This window comes from Halichoerus grypus, chromosome 1 (genome assembly GCF_964656455.1).
Source record: "Halichoerus grypus chromosome 1, mHalGry1.hap1.1, whole genome shotgun sequence".
Taxonomy (NCBI): domain Eukaryota; kingdom Metazoa; phylum Chordata; class Mammalia; order Carnivora; family Phocidae; genus Halichoerus; species Halichoerus grypus.
The window spans coordinates 164,210,332-164,226,292 of NC_135712.1; the positions used below are offsets into that span (position 1 = coordinate 164,210,332).

The following is a 15,961-nucleotide window of genomic DNA, read 5'->3' on the forward strand; positions in this document are numbered from 1 at the left end:
CTGAAAGGGTCTTTGGTACTGTGCTCTCATCTAGATTATCACAATGAGAGAGGAAAACACAACCACCTTCTGAGTGCTGTCCAGTTTTACTTAAGGAAGGAAGCCACCCCTTACCTGGAATAAGTAATACAAAAATGAATCTTTTTAAGAAGGGAAGATCCCTCTATGAAAACCTCCTCAAATATTTATCTTTTCTGTGCATGCAGTTTCCCTTAAAAAGGAGAATGTGTTCTCCATATTGAGAATGGAAAGATTAGAGATCATGGAAACATATCTGATCATGAACAAGAGAATGTCAAAATGACAATCTAACACAGCATTAATTTTAAACCACCCTCAAACCAAAACCACAACAAAACAAAAATGGAAACAAGAAAACATATAAAAGACAAAGGTAAAAACACTTGTATGGATTTTAAGGCCACAATATAACTAGTTTCATGCACTGCCTACTTAGGATGGTACATGCCACGTGTATTTTTCAGAATATGATTTGTGGTCACAGTAAGTGAAATAAAACCCTGAGGGATTTTAGTTTGACTATCTAATGTGGACGTGTGAGCCACCAGAGGGTGTGGACTTCAGACCTTTATGCACTAGGAACCTATGTGGGTACTTACTGATGTAGATATTCAGACATGTGAACCCACGTGGTGCCTTACGGGTCCTTGGTTCTCCTGAAACCAGTTCACTCTTCAAAGTGGTACCAAAAAAGCAGTCACTGAGTATTTTAAACGGTAACTCTTGGGTCAAAAACACTAGTGAAGGGCTGTGTGAATTCGGGACTGCTGATATTGGAGACAAAGAAATGAATTGCTCATAAACCACTAGAGGCTCCTGAAATCATAGGCTGATGTGTCTTATTTCTAGTCATTTCCCTATCACCTAGCAATGGGCTTGGCTCATAGTAGGTGCTCATATGAAATACCGAATGAATGATGAGGTGGCTCTGAAAGTTTAGCAGAACAGGCAGGAAGGGGGGAAGCAAAACAGTATTTACTGAAGTACCTCCCACACACCAGACACATTCTTATCCCAGGTAACCCAAGATCTTCTCCCCACTTTATAGATAAGCCAGGACCAGAGAGGTAAAGTCACTTATCCAGTGTCCAATAGCTGGTAAATAGAGGATTCAAACTCAAGATTGACCCAGGACCTTATCCACTCTGTATATATTCTCATTCTCTCACTGAAGAAACAGTTTTATGGAGAAAGGGCTACTCTCCTAGGGGTATCTGTCAGTGGGTCTCTTGTTTTTTCCCAGCAAGCAGAGAACTAAGGAATTTACTCTCAAAGGCATGAGGTTAAAAATTCCAGTTGTGGTCTTCATAAGGAAAACAAAGTGCCTTGAAAACACAAATAAGGAGACTGTCCTATGAATGTACTTCAGGGGTTCCAAAGGGACTCAGAAAGGCACCGTTTGGGTTCACATGTCTGAATATCTACACAAATAAGTACCCAAACAACTTTAAGTTATCTGAGTCACAGTATAAACACGACACACAAGAAGAGGAATGTGTACTGGTGATAGCTTAAAGGTCATGCTGGGTCTCAATGACACCCAGGAAAACATCTGTGCTCTTAATGATGGGGCACCCACCAAACTATGCCCTTTGCTTCATAATTCCTCTAAACCTAACTCACCTAGGTCCCTCCACTTACTCTGCCCATCTCCTCAGCATGCTTATTTTACATTTCTCTATCTACTTTGCTTGGTATAAATTACCTGCATATCAAAATATACCTCTTTTGTCTTGACTGCAATATCCACAAAAGTGGGTTTATCAACTATTTCTCATTATGCCTGTTGCAAAGTTCATCTGCAAATAAAATAAAGCTTGCCTAAGTTAAAGGTAGTGGATAAACCTCCATATGAATACTGGGAAATGAAAATAAGGATGCAAAAAATATGTGTGTGGCAAGAAAAACTGGTTGCTCATCATTTTGCTGGTTTAATTTTGTTTTGTTTCACTTTTAATATACGACTTCAGTGATTCCCTGTCAACCAACGTAACAGGAATCACACACTGAGGGGTCATTTACGTTACTGCAAATTTTGGGGAAAATTTTAATGTTAAAATAGCCATTTGTGGGTGCCTGGGTGGCTCAGTCAGTTAAGCGGCTGCCTTCGGCTCAGGTCATGATCCCAGGGTCCTGGGATCGAGCCCCGCATTGGGCTCCCTGCTCGGCAGAGAGCCTGCTTCTCCCTCTCCCTCTGCATGCTGCTCTGCTTACTTGTGCTCTCTCTCTCTCTCTCTCTCAAATAAATAAATAAATAAATAAATAAATCTTTAAAAAAAAGCCATTTGTGTGTAACAAAGAGAATATAAAAATCATGTGATTTTAAAGATATAATATGGAACTCCCTAAAAAATTGTTACCTGTGGTATATTTCATATCTAAAAGAATGTGGTTATTAAAAAATAGGTTTTATTTTCATTTGTTTATTTTTAAAGATTTTATTTTTTTAAAGTAATCTCTACACTCAATGTGGGGCTCAAACTTACAGCCCCAAGATCAAGAGTCACACGCTCTACTGACTGAGCAAGCCAGGCGTCCCTAGACTTAATATTTTACTTTTTTAAAGCAGGCTCCACACCCAGCATGGAGCCCAACGTGGAACTTGAACTCACAACAGTGAGATCAAGACCGGAGCCAAGATCAAGAGTCGGATGCTTAACCAACTGAGCCACCCAGGTGCCCCCTAGACTTTATTTTTTTTTTATTTTTTATTTTTATTTTTTTTAAGATTTTTATTTATTTATTGAGAGAGAAAGAGAATGATAGAGAGCATGAGAGGGAGGAGGGTCAGAGGGAGAAGCAGACTCCCTGCTGAGCAGGGAGCCCGATGCGGGACTCAATCCTGGGACCCCAGGATCATGACCTGAGCTGAAGGCAGCCACTTAACCGACTGAGCCACCCAGGCGCCCCTAGACTTTATTTTTAAAAGCAGTTTTAGGTTTACTTAAAAGTTGAGCAGAAAGTACAGAGTTCCCATATACCCTTTTCCCCTCCTTCCTTTCCCTGACCCCTGAAACACACATAATTTCCCCTATTATTAACTTGCATTTCCCCTATTATTTTTTTTTAAAGATTTTATTTATTTATTTGAGAGAGAGAATGAGATAGAGAGAGAGCATGAGAGGGGGGAGGGTCAGAGGGAGAAGCAGACTCCCTGCTGAGCAGGGAGCCCGATGCGGGACTCGATCCTGGGACTCCAGGATCATGACCTGAGCCGAAGGCAGTCGCTTAACCAACTGAGCCACCCAGGCGCCCGCATTTCCCCTATTATTAACACTTGCATTAGCGTGCTATGCTTGTTACAAAATTGATGAACCAATATTAATACATAATTATTATCCATAATTTGCATTTCAGTTCATTCTTTGTGTTGGACATTCTATGGTACTGACAAATGAATAATGTCATGTATCCACCATTACAAAATCGTACAGAATAGCTTCACCGCCCTAAACATCCCCTGTGCTCCAGCTATTCATCCCTCCCTCTTCCCCCACAGAATTCTATGTTTTTGCTGTCCTCTTTCTATTAAGGGCATAACAGAAAAGCAGGAGAAACTCTGACCTTCATATATTATATATATATAAATGAATGAAATGTCTTACCATGGCTTTCAAGGCCCTCCCTGACAGAGTCCTCACTTACTTTCTCAGTCTTATTTTCCACTAGTGATTGCAGACCCCACTCCCACTCTTGGCATACCCTGTGGCTAGGCATACCACACTATTTGCCCAGGTTAAGCACGCTCTGCATTTTCTAGTCTGCTTATCTTTGTTCATGCCAAGGCTACCCTATATTCTTCCCATCCCTCATCGCCACATGTCACAATCCCTCTGTTTTTCCCACAGTGGGAAATCCCACCATATCCAAATGCTACTTTCTCCAGGAAACCTTCCGTGAAGTCTCCAACTTAAAAATACTCTTCCCATTCTTTGCATCCCCACAGCTCTTTGTATCTCTCTTTTAACTCTGATAGAATTATTTAGATAAATATCTCTGCTATCAGATTTCAAGTTCTAAATGGATGGTGTCTTAGTATTCTGTTTTTCCTTTAGTCCTTATGCAGTCGTTGTTTACTAAATGTTTACCGACTGAATGATCATTCATTTTTATGTGAAAATGTAAAAAAAAAAAAAAAAAAGAAAGAAAAGAAAAGAAGGGCACCTGGCTGGCTCAGTCGGTGAAGCATGTGACTCTTGATCTCAGGGTTGTGAGTTCAAGCCCCAAATTAGGTGTAGAGATTACTTAAAAAGTAAATAAAAATTAAAACAATGGTGCCTGGTGGCTCAGTTGGTTAAGTGTCCAACTCTTGGTTTCGGCTCAGGCCATGATCTTGGGGTCATGGGATCAAGCCCCATGTTGGGCTCTGCGCTGGGCGTAGAGCCTGCTCAAGAATCTCTCTCTTCTCTCTCCCTCTCTCTCTGCCCCTCTCCCCAACTCAAGCTCACTCTCTCTAAAATAAATAGTCTTTTTAAAAAATTAAAATAAAAAAAGAAAACATGTAGAAAAATGTTTATAAAAATAAAAGGGAAAAAATGAAGATACTTTCTCGGTGGTTTAGTTTTGCTAAGACTTACACTCTCCTAAAAAAGATGACAATCTTCAGTATCACAAATAAAATACAATTTAAACTATAACTCCTCCCTTCAACAAAGTATATTCAGTTTTTTTCTTGATAATTTGAGGAGCAAGATTAGTGTCCTATAAAATTCCCCCCCTGCTACATAGAAAAGACAACGTGAGAAAGAAAAACAGCTTGCCTCTTCAGCTCTAAGAAAACATATTACTCAAATACACATTTTCCTTTCCCCCTTTCCCTTCTCCCTGTCGTCCTTTTATTCTGGGACATCTTGACCTAAACAATATTACTCCATGGACCATAGTTACTGGGAGGCACAGTGGTTCCCTAGACATTTTATTTTATTTTGACTTAGAGATGGGTCCAGGGAGCCTGCTTCTAATTTTGTCTCTAGAAAACATAAGCTACCGTTTCTGCCAAGCTGTAAGTCGAGTAGGTGTTTTTTGTTACTCCGTGTAATTACCCATGAAAGAACAAATGAACAAAATATTTGCATGAACAACAGTCCTTCTGAGGGATAAGTAACAGTGTCTTAACTTTCCAGCTGGGTGACAGGAGTGGGTTGCATCAGGGTTTATTCATCAATTTCACAACCTTAAGTGTGTTTCAAGCAAAAGTTCACTTCAAGCACTGAACAAGGATGTGAATTTGTGCCATTTATCTTAGACCTTCAAATTTGGTTTTACACTGTATTATAGTCAATGAGCAGACTTTGCATAATACTCCCAAGTACAGTGTATTTCAAACAAAAATATAACCAATATCATGCCAAAATAAAGTAACCTCTCTAACTGGAAATGCATCATTATTTGGGAATATGGAAGTGGGCCAGAAAAGATGGTAATCTATAATAAAATCAAGCCCCAGAACTACATGGTTTACCTTTGGGGTCCAATATATTGGTCCAATATAACTGCTGCCTCTTAAGAAAAGGAAAACTTCTACTAGAATTTCTGGGGAAATGCTGCATTTCCTTACTACATTATTAGCTAATTACATTAGCTAATATATTTTTTTAAGATTTTATTTATTTATTTGACAGAGGGATAGCGAGAGGGGGAACATAAGCAGGGGGAGTGGGAGAGGGAAAAGCAGGCCCCCCGCTGAGGAGGGAGCCTGATGCGGGGCTCCATCCCAGGATCCTGGGATCATGACCTGAGCTGAAGGCAGATGCTTAACTGACTGAGCCACCCAGGTGCCCCTACATTAGCTAATATTAGTAGAACCCTAAATCTTTACTAAGTATTGTGCCAAAAACTACATTTAAACATCACAACAATGCTATGAGGTAGGTGTACTCCTAATTCTCCTCAGAGAAGAGGAAGCTGAGGCACAGACATGGAAGTAGGTAACGTGCCTAAGAACACACAATTACTGAGGAGGAAAGCTGGGTTGTGAACCCACGTGGTCGAAAACTGCAGAGCCTGCACACTTAACTTTCTCAGCTTTTTTTCTTAACTTTCTAAGATGGTTAGAAAAAACAAATCTCTCCCTGATCTTCCAGTTCTATCCTAAAGAACAATTAATTTCAACAAGCCTTCAGTGAACACCTAGGATGTGCCAGGTACAGGGAATTGGGAATATACTATGAAGACTGAGTAATTATCACATAAAAGCTTCACTGGAGAAAGGTGTTAAGCTGTGCAACAAGAGAAAGTGCCAGAAAAAAGCCTTTCATGGATTCTCTAAAACTTAGTAGCTTTGTTGGAAGTGGCCTTAAAGAGACACCTACTCACTGATTTTTTTCAATCTCTTCTGATTTGTTTAACATCGCAGTACTCATCAATATGGTTTCAGCTTCTTTATCCAGCCCCTCCTATTGATTCATGCAAATCATTTTGCAGTGTAAATTGACCTGGGAATTTTCTAATTGAAGTCCTCTCCCATGATGACTGATATCCAGAGACAAAAATCATCCTGAAATATTAGAGTGGCAACGGCCTTTTTGAGATACTGTAAGTCCCTCATTTGACAGATGAAGAAAATGAGAGAAATGATTTGCCCATGAACACACAGTCAGGGGCTTACCGAATAAGAGTCCAGGTTTTCTGTCTCCCACCCTAGCAGTCTCTACATCCCATTATGAAGATGTTACTCTATGTAAAAATGTTGAAAATGGGGACTTTTAACCTATGCCAATTTTCATAGATCCAGATTTTTGGGGATCTTGATATATAGGAATGACATCAAATTTATGAAGGAAAGAAGTCTCATGCAAGTACCCATTTACTGGATGGCAAATTAGCATAAAATCACCTGTAACAGAATCTGTTTCTGACAAAAATAAAATCTAAATTCATCAAAAGGTTTAGGGAATAGTCTAATAAAGTGAGCACAGATCAGTCCAAGTTTTTAGATAATAAATACAGGCATACATATTTTATTTATTTTTTGTGGGTTGCTGTTCTGAACATTCACAGTGAAGATAAATGAGCCAGTTATCACGTCAGATGCCCTGGGTTTGAATCCTGACCTATTGCTTGCCAGTTTTGTGATGTCTTTTTACCTAACTAGCCCATCTGTAAAATAATATTGCCTACCTCATAGAGGTGTTGTGAAGATTAGTTTAGATAATATATATAAAGCCCCTAACATAGGTCCAGACACTTAGTAAGTTCTCAATATATATAATTATTGGCAGCAGTAGTAATTCTTATACTGAACCAGAGTACTAGAATCATGTAAAAGGTGGGCTAACAGCCTCCAATGCTACCACTAGGGGACAGGAAGAGGAAGAAACACCAGCAAAGTCCTATTGTTCAAACAGGACTACGCCTTCAACAGATGTCCTGTTTTAAAGACCTCTGGAAAAGGAGTCCACGGCTTCTCTTGGTTACTCATTCCAATGCTTAATTGCTCTTTTGTGGCCAGGAAAGTCTAGGTCTTATCTGGCTTTTCTCCAACTGTGTTATACATATGTTAATGATGTTCCTTTTAAAATAATTAAAAAGAAAAAAAATTTGGTGAGCAAATAAATTTAGGAAATGCTAGGTCAAGCAAGGTTAAATAGGTTTATACAGAACTTCTTAAGGCTCTTATGCTAATAATTCACGAGAATGTACAAAGGAGAGGGAAGGCACAGCGTGCAACATTTGCAGAGTTTCACATTTGACGGAAGAGTTGGGGAAGTGATGGTGGAACCTATGTTGGAGTTTGTAACTCCCCCCCCCCATTTTTCTAAACATATATAGCTACTATTTTCTGCATATTTGCCCATTACCACTCGTACTTGAAAAGTGTTATTAAGCTGTCCCTCAGGTTTTCTTTAATTTTAGAGTGATTAAGGGCAAGGATTGACATTGGTTAAAACAAGACCCAAGAAAGAAAGGATTTCTTAAACCATGCAGAAAGGAATCACTATAAAGACTAACACTCCTTTTATAGAGACCATCCGAAAAGCCTCCAGATGGGGAGGAAAAAAAAAAAAGAAAGCCCATATAAAGGATCAGAACCAGAATGATAGTGAACTGCCCAACAGCAACGCCAGAAGCCAGAAAATTAATAGAGCAAGGTCTTCAAAATTCAAAGAAAAAATTATTATTTCCAACTTGGAATTTTAGACTCAGCCAAACAAACCTTCACTCAAGTGTATGAGTAGAAGGACATTTTCAGAAACAGAGGACCTCAAAAAAAAAAAGTCACCCCCACCCCATACTCTTTCTGAGAGTTCCACACCAGAACAAAAAGGAAACAAAGGACTAAATAGAGGAGGGGTGAAAGGAAGACCCAGGACAACAGATCCTGAGCAGCCTGGATAGAATGGAACAGGAGGAAGGTGAAGGCCGTATGAGATTACCCAAGAAATCAGAGTGCCTGATATATATGACTGCTTAGAGACAGTTTTTATTACTGTCAAAGAGTTGGAGGAAGAACTAGTGATAGTTCTGGAAAAGGAACAATAAAAATGAACAGTTTCTAAATTAAAAAAAATTAACTCCAGAAAAATAAATAGCTATTCAGGATGGGAAACAGAACTGTAGTACACTGCCTGGCTCAACTGGGAGCAGTACTTTGAAAGCAAATACGATGTAAACACGGACAACTGATTTCACTGAAAATTACAAATACATCATGAAGATGGCGGGGAGGACAAGTGTGTGTTTTGGGACAAGGGGTGTGGTGGTGAAGACCTAACTTCTTATCTTCCACTGTAGGAAGTCTGTGGGGAATGAACACAACTTTCAAAATAGCAGCATACCACATGTTATTTTAAAGACATAGAGATAAATTCCAGGAGAAATGTTTAAAAGAATTAAAAATGACTGTTTCCAAGGAATAGGAACTGGGGACTGAGGGTTTCTGTTCATGAAAAGCTTTATCCTGACTTTTAAAACTAGGTACCAGTCTTACTTTTGTGGAGTAAAAATTAAGCTAAGTATCTTTTCATTGTAGTGTCTTCCCATTTCACTGAACAGAGGGAATAAATATATTCCTTGCATGTTTCTCAGTCCTCTTAAAAGGACTTATCATGCAATAAAACCTGGAAAAGTAGAGAAAATTTTAATGTATTTTTAATGCTTGATCAATAGTTGGTTGTCCTTTTGGCTCAAGCATTTAAAAAATTCTACCAATTCATTTCTTTTCCTTCACTGGTATCACGGATTTTGATCAAGAAAGCAGGAAAAAGACTCTGGATCCCATTAGCAGAAGTACAACTTAATAATAGATAACAATTTTGAAGTATTTGCATGACAGACATTGTACCTTAAAACCATTACGCATGTAATTTATAATTTATTAATGTATATATGTGTAATTTATAAATGTATACATACATATAATTTACATCTATGAATAGCCCTATGGGTTATATACAATTATTATCACCCCCAATGGATTGAAAACATTAGACAGAAAGGGGTTAAGTGCAGGGAACCTGGGTGGCTCATTTGGTAAAGCATCTGACTCTTGGTTTCAGCTCAGGTCATGATCTCAGGGTCCTGGGATTGAGCCCCATTTTGAGCCCCATATGCTGAGCTCCGTGCTCAGTGCAGAGACTGTTTAACCCTCTCTCTCCCCTTTTGCTCATACTCTCTCAAGTAAATAAAATCTTAAAAGAAAAAAAAAGAGGTTAAGTGCTTGCCTGTTGTTGCACAGGTAATAGGTATTGGGATTTGAATCCTGTTGTGATTTCTCAGAATAGAGAACCTCTTATTTTGGCCGCCATGAATTAAGAAAAGGATTAGAAATGGATTCTTTGCTGTGTCATTTGTTTCTTTAATGTGAAAAAATATATTTTCATTCTGTTGTCTACTTAGACTATATTAAAACTCAAATCTAATGCTTCTGTGGTTTGGTTCCCCATTGATACTCCCACTGATAACTCTGGCAGAGGCGGAAGCATTCCAATATGTAACCGTATATGCACTTTCCTTATAATGAGGCAGAAGGTCTTGTAACAAATTTTCAAATTCAGATCAACAAAGGGCCTATCATCAGCTTTTAGAGAAGACCATGTGCACTTATGTTTTTCAAAAGTTCATTTTCTCTTGCATGGGTCACATCTTGTTTAGATAGCTTGCTTAACTCAGTCCTGAGGGGTCAGGAGACAGGAAAGATTACAGGATCATGCCCTCATCCATAGCCATCATTTCTTCTGCTTCCTGAGCTGGAGATTCATGTCCTCTTTTTTACCATGGCCAAACTGAATCAAGCTTGGTTCTTTTGCTAAAACTACCTTCACGTGTTTCTAAAGGGAGACTTCCTAGTAATTGAATCAACACTAAACCTAAGTCTGTTGAACAGCTAATTATCCTGGTTTGACTGAAATTCCTACTTTACCAAGCATATACTGGTAGTAAGTGAAGAACGGTGTGGAGGTCAGAAAAAAAAAAAAAACTGGAATGTTCTCCCCAGCTAGCTCTCTCTGCACATTTTGGTTTGGGCTTTGCAGTGAGAGGGTAATGAAAATGGGAGACAGGAGACTGAGTGGAAAATAAAAAAATTAAGGGAATGGTCCAGGAGTTTGTAACTATCAGAAAGGAGGGGCCACCAAAGAGATGCCAGAGTACTGTTTCTCTTTGCTTTGTCCACCTCTCAAACACTGTCAAGGGCCCTCTTGCAACCAGGAAAAGGTAAGGGTGGCAGTGGTTTTAAATAATGCTTTACTACTGAAGCACCTTGAATAGCTTGAAATTATCACAGAGTAGAAAGGGATTGTCTTACTCAGAATTGTTTAGTCTGGCAAAATGATGTGATACACTATGCTCCTGTGTACTCTTGTTTTTAATTTACTGTGCCAAGCACTCTTAATGAAAAGACAATGGTCTTAAGCTAAACAAATATGAGAACAAAAGTGTCAAAACAGATGTAGCCAGATTGCCAGTGGTTATGGGCTGATTTGCAGATTTTTACTAGCTATATCATATATTATCTCAAAAAATACTATAATGTGGTATTAAAATATCCATAGTAAACATTTTTCATGTTTAAATACTCCTCCCAAGCTATTATAGCATTATCAAAAATATTCTATATAAAAACATTTGACACAATTCAAAACACCCATGATTTAAAAAAAAAAATCTCTTAACTAGGAAGAGAAGAGAACTTCAATAATCTGATAAAGCATATCCATAAAAAACAAACAAACAAAAACCTAAAGGAGCCATCATACTTGATGGTGAAATATTTAAAGCTTTCCTTTGAGATCAGGAATGAGATAAGCATACTAGCTATCGCTGCTTCTATTCAACAGTGTACTGGAAATTCAATCCAGTGCAACAGGGAAGAAAAAAACAAGGATTAGAAAAGAAAAAATAAAACTAATATTACTCACAGATGACATGACTGTCACATATATATATATATATATATATATATATACATATAATTATATATGTGTATATATAATAAAACTCATTACAATTAATAAGAGAATTCAGCAAAGTTGCTGGATATAAGGTCAATCAATATTCAAAAATGAACTCTATTTCTATAAGCCAGCAACAAACAGAAAATGACATTTTAAAATGATGTTTACAATAGCATCAAAAACATCAAATGCCTAGGGGGAAAAATCTAGCAAAATATGTGTAAGCCTGCTATAATGAAAACTCAAAATATTATTTAAAAAAAGTATTTAAATAAATGAAGGGATATACTGTGTTCATGGACTGGAATACTCAATATAAACTGTCAATTCTCTCCATATTTATCTATAGATTCAGGAAAATTCCAATCAAAATACTAGCATTTTTGTGTGGAAAGTGATATGCTGAGTCTAAAATTTATATGGAAATTCAAGAGCCAAGAATAGCCAAGGCAATCTTGAAGAGAAGAACAGCACTAGAGGAATTTACTACCAGATATTAAACCCAATTATAAAACTACAGTAATTAAGGCAATACATCAATTAGTGCAAAGAGAAAAACAGATCAATGCAACAGGAGAGCAAGTCCAGAATTAATCCCACAAGAATATGGTCACCTGGTTTATGACCAAAATGTCGCTGCAGTGTAGTGGGGAAAGGGTCACCCTGTCAATAAATGAAGTAGGTCAACTATATATCATCCATATGGAAAAAAGTGAATCAACCTCTACCTTGAAACATACACAAAAATCAGTTCCATGTGGACTGAAGATCTAAATATGAAATATGAAACAAAAGAGTTTTCAAAATAAAAATTAGGATAACACTTCATTAACCTTGGAGTAGGCAGAGATTTCTTCATAAAATGCTTCATAAAAAGCACTGATTAGATAACCTGGACAATATTTAAGATTAAAACTGATTATTAAGTAAATGAAAAAGCAACACACAGTGTGGGAAAAGATATCTGCAATATATACATTTGACAAAGTATGCTTTATTTTTATTTATTTATTTATTTTTGTTTTTTTGTTTTTTTTTTTTTAAAGATTTTATTTATTTATTTGAGACAGAGAGAATGAGAGAGAGAGAGCACATGAGAGGGGGGAGGGGCAGAGGGAGAAGCAGACCCCCTGCCGAGCAGGGAGCCCGATGCGGGACTCGATCCCGGGACTCCAGGATCATGACCTGAGCCAAAGGCAGTCGCTTAACCAACTGAGCCACCCAGGCGCCCTATTTATTTATTTTTGACAAAGTATGCTTTAGAACTCATATCTAAAGTACCCAATATAAAAATGGGCAAAAGACTTGAACAAGCACTTCACAAAAATGAATAGCCAAAAGGGTAATAAATATTTTTTTAAAGTGCTTAACGTTTTAGTTATCAGAGAAAGAGAAATAAAAATTACAATGTGATACCACCATAAACCCACTAGCATGGCTAAAATGAAAAAGAAAATGTCAAGTACCAGTAAAGATGTGGACCAAGTGGAACACTCAGACACTGCTTGGTGTAAATGGTAAAGCCACGTTCAAAACTGTCTGGTAGGGTCCTCTTAAAGCTGAACACACCCTATGGCCCATATATACGTCTAACAGAAATGTGTATCCTTGTTCACTGAAAGACCTATACGAGAATGTTCCTAGTTGTACTATTTGCAATAATGAAAAATACCTGAATGCCCATCAACAGTAGGATAGATATATTGTGATACATTCACAAAATGAAATACAGTAATAAGAATGAAGTACAATTATACTCAGTAATGTGATTAAGAAACAAATGCTGAGCAAAAGAATCCAGACACAAAAGAGTAAACAATGTATAATTCTATTCATATAAAATCCCAAAACAGGCAAACTAATCCATGGGTTAGAAATTAGAACACTCAGAGGGCTTCCAGAGGGCTGGTATTGTTCTGTTTCCTTATCTGTGTGCGAATTACACATTTGCTCATTTGTGAAAATGATTTACATACTTTTCTCTATGTATTTTATACTCCGATAAAAAACTTAAACAGGAGAGATGGGTCCTGGGAATGGGAGTTGATAGAAGGAAACATGCAGACCAATCACATAAGCCAACAAAAACTCTTATTTGTGTTATAAAAATTGTTATGAAATTTTTAGTGTATTTAAGAATTTTTCTATTCAGAAGTTACAAAATGGTATTAAAATCAGTCTCAATAAACTACCTATTTTTCTAACTGGCTTCATTGTATAATAAAGGCTAAATACATCTTCAATTAAGGTCCTCAAGTCAGTGTAAACTGGGAAGGAAAAAATTCAAAAGGTGCACATTTTACCTTAAGGAGTATTAAAAGTTATGTTTTTGCTTTAGATATGCTTGGCTTATATGTAAGGCCTATTCTGCTTTACAAGAACCCTATATTTTTTTTTAAATGCAGGAAATCTTTTCCCAAATACTAATGCCTACATTAGGACTCCTATGTTTGCGACATTTGGATCAGTTGAGTTGTCTTTTGAAACATTCCATTTAAATGAAATGAAATCTGTGGCTTAAATCCAAGCTACCAATTTTACGGTAATTATTTAACTCTTCTTTGTATCAACAATCAGTTTCATCAACTTTTTGTCTTAGAAGAGTTATCATATTTTACTACAGTATTTCTCTTCCCAAAACCTCTCTTTGTTTTACTTTTCTTTGGTATTTTCCTTTCTCAATATCTTAATCTCAGTACATGCTTGATCAGTAATATGAAACCCAAACCATCTCAAATCAAGATAATCAATTACCTAATACTCTATGTGCAAGGTATTTTTCAGGCCTCACAAGAAATACATTATAATGTAGTTCTTGACCTTGAGAAGCTTACCAAGGTGAAAGATGTTTAATAATAGAAGGCAGTATAGAGACCAAACTAGTGAGAGAGACAGTAAGTGCTCTAGAAATGTAGAGGAGAAAAAGACCAACATGTTCTGAAATAATCCAGGATAACTACATGGTAGAGCTGGGTTTTGAATTCTGAGGACCCTGTGGAATGATTAGGATTTGGATTATTATTGATAAAGCTATTCCAAAGAATAGATATTTGTCTCTACTATCCAGCATGACCCTTATATTACCTGAGTTACCTTAGGCCTAAATGAATAGGACATCAAAATGATTAAATTTTGTGTTAGGACATATGCTTGCAAATTGGATCAATTTCTTGGCCAATTGGGTCATCTGTTTGGGTCAATTGTTTGTATCTTGTAATTGGCTAGAGATGTGGTTATATCAGTGGCAAGGAGGTTTCTTTGAAAATGGCAGAGATTTCTCTAAATCTGGCCACACTTATATCAAACTGACACATTTGGTTCTTTTCAGCATTATATTTTAGTCAATTAAGCAAACTTGTCCAGATGGTCTATATAATAGGTCTAAATTTTTAAAACTAAACTGAAGTCAGGGTTTTCGGGAAAGTGTAAGACAACAGTAAAGTAATATCCAACAATCTTACATTAAAAATATTCAATTGGTAATGCCAAGTAATGAATGTTTTACTTTTTCCAAAAGAAGGGACTTAATTCAACAAAGTAAGGTGAGCCACGGTGCTCACGTGTCTAGAACCTGTGACGAATATTAGAACTGCTGTTCCATTCCTGAGTTTTGCCATTGGCTCTTTGCCAAAACAAGAAATTGAACCTGGGTTTCTTTCTTCTGGAACTGTGACTAATAATATGTATCTATCAGATAACATCTAAATATTCTGGGGAAAAATGCTAAGGAAAAGATTGTAAGCAAGTAAGAAGTAAGTCTGACTTACTTAACTATAGTAATAAAAAACTTTTGATAGCATGGATAATGAAAATCTATATTATCCCAAAGTTGTAACTTCCGTTTTAGGGGTGAGAGGACAAAACTAACATTTGTTGGACACCTATCACGTATCAGGCACTGTGCTAAGTGCTTCACATATTGGATATTGGTTACTTAATCAAATAGCTTGCTTTCCTTAGCACTGCCAGCAAATAAGTCTCCTAAAATTTCAAATGAATACTGGAAGTATCAAAAGGTAGGCAGACTTGCAAAAGAAGCCAGGCATTTGGATAATTCACAAACTGTGATATTCAAGTTAATATTCAAATAATATTCAACTAATGATAATTCAAACCAATGGAGGGATATGATGCAATTAACTGTACAATCGGTAATTCAAAATAGATTTGTACCTGGTTTTTAACATATATAATGTTGTTGGTTTGTTTATATCAGCATGGGTTTTAGAATAATATGTTAGCATGTACACTAAACTTTTGTTTTTACTTACTGAACATATTCTAGAGCTTGACCTCAGGAGCTGGCGAGGTACAGCGGCAGGTCAGCTTGGTATTAATAAGTCAACAATAAGAGCTTATTAGATACCTCTTATATGTTAGATACTTGTGGAATAAAGAAGAGAATAAAACATGGGTCTTATCCTCAACAACTATAATTTGGATTAGGGGAATATATAAAACAGAAAATAACATCAGGCAGTCTCCAATTAAGGGCTAAATAGTGTGATACAGACCAACACAGAAGAGAGGATATTATTCTTTCATTT

The 15,961-nt window shown here is 37.0% G+C and overlaps 1 protein-coding gene across 8 annotated transcripts in view; it reads right to left on the bottom strand.

Moving 5' to 3' along the window:
* Window positions 1–15,961, bottom strand: part of PPARG (peroxisome proliferator activated receptor gamma) — a 179,699-nt gene that overhangs the window by 96,856 nt on the left and 66,882 nt on the right. The gene's annotated exons all lie outside the window — the stretch shown is intronic.